Consider the following 1,675-nt stretch of genomic DNA (forward strand, 5'->3'; position numbering starts at 1 on the left):
CACATGGAATATGCTGGCAATGTAACACAACAGAGCAATAACAGAATAATGCTATCACTACATGCATATTTGGCTGGTGGAAAGCTCTACGATTACAGTTTTTGCGGAAAGCCAATGTTTCCCTACAATAAAGGAATAAATTTTAATTTAACTATCATGGTGGTTGAAACATCATTGAGAAGGTATAACCCCAACTCAATCCCAATTAAAGTAGTTAACAACCCAGCAATATTAATTTAGAGTGATGAGATACATGTGAATACTCAGGTACTAGATACTCAGAATTGTCCATAACCGGGGACACGGCTAACCATGATTAGATTGTACACTCTGCAGAGGTTTGCGCACTTTTCCCCACAAGACTCGATCGCCTCCGCTGATTTCTCGCACTGCATGGTGTTTGAGAAACGGATGACCGAGACACATTCTTTCAGAAACATTAACTCTTTACTCCGGGTAGACCATACCAAACCTACAAACCTACTACCTGCTGATCTACCTCTTCAAGAGCTTCACGTAACTTACTCAACTATGCTAGAGCCCATAATAGCTTGTGGCTGCACACGGAAGTTTCTAGCATGAATAATCTCAGTTCCCTTTGAGCCTGGGTGGCGGTCCATAGGAAGATCACACGGGTACCCCGGGATTTCCAAAACAAAACAGACAACACTGGGTTCCCCAGGTGCCTCAATCCATCCAGATGTGTATTAAAGTTGCCACCTTAAGTTAACCATTAATTAACAATCTCACATCTGTCATGGATAACTCTCAAACCCAACCACGTCTACGAACATAGCATAGCAATATAAGCAACACGTAGAAGCAACTCCCAAGGTTTGAATACAGGGCAATAGGTTCTACCTCAACTACTACTTCCCAACCCACAAGTTAATGATATCCTAATCATGCAATGTGTGAGGGTTGAAGCTAATGCATAAAAACTGGGTATGAAAGGGTATGATCAAAGTGTTACTTGCCTTGCTGACGATCCGGGAATCCTAGAGACTCGTAGTAACACGCTTCGCACTCCGGGAATTCTATCGCAAGCAAACAATACATACATAAGTAAACAACCAAAGATGCACAAATGAAACTTCAACTGAAAAAGATTGACCGGAGAGTTCTACTTAAGAACTCTGGTTCGCAAAAAGAATCAAACGAAACGGAGCAACAAAACTCAAACGGCGAAAGAAACAAAGTCCGTTTACTAATCTGAGCTAGGGTCAAATTTTATAGAGTCAAAAACTTGTTTGAGTTGGCTATTCGGAACGAGGGTTTCGAGATGAAACTCCAGGCGCTTGAATCGCCTGATTCCGACAAACGAGCAGAAAGTTATACTAATTCGAACATCGGATCAGAAATCGCGATCAGAAATAATCGCGGAAGAAATCCGATAAAAAGAAAATGACGAACGGCTAACGAACGAACGTTCGTTAGCAAAAACTAAACGACGAACGGTTCGTAAAAACGAACGAACGGGTGAACGCTCGCAAACTAAATAAACCAGAAAAATAAAACCGTTCAATAAAAAAACGGCTAGGTTTTTTTTTAAAGAAAATCGGCGACGAGGCTACCTCCGGCGAGGTCCGGCGAGGGCGGGCGGCTCCGGTGGGGTCGGGCGAGGGGCGGGGCGGCTAGAGGGGCTGCGGCGGCTCGGCGACTCGGCGAGGGGGCG

Source organism: Triticum dicoccoides, chromosome 4A (assembly GCF_002162155.2).
Source record: "Triticum dicoccoides isolate Atlit2015 ecotype Zavitan chromosome 4A, WEW_v2.0, whole genome shotgun sequence".
NCBI lineage: Eukaryota > Viridiplantae > Streptophyta > Magnoliopsida > Poales > Poaceae > Triticum > Triticum dicoccoides.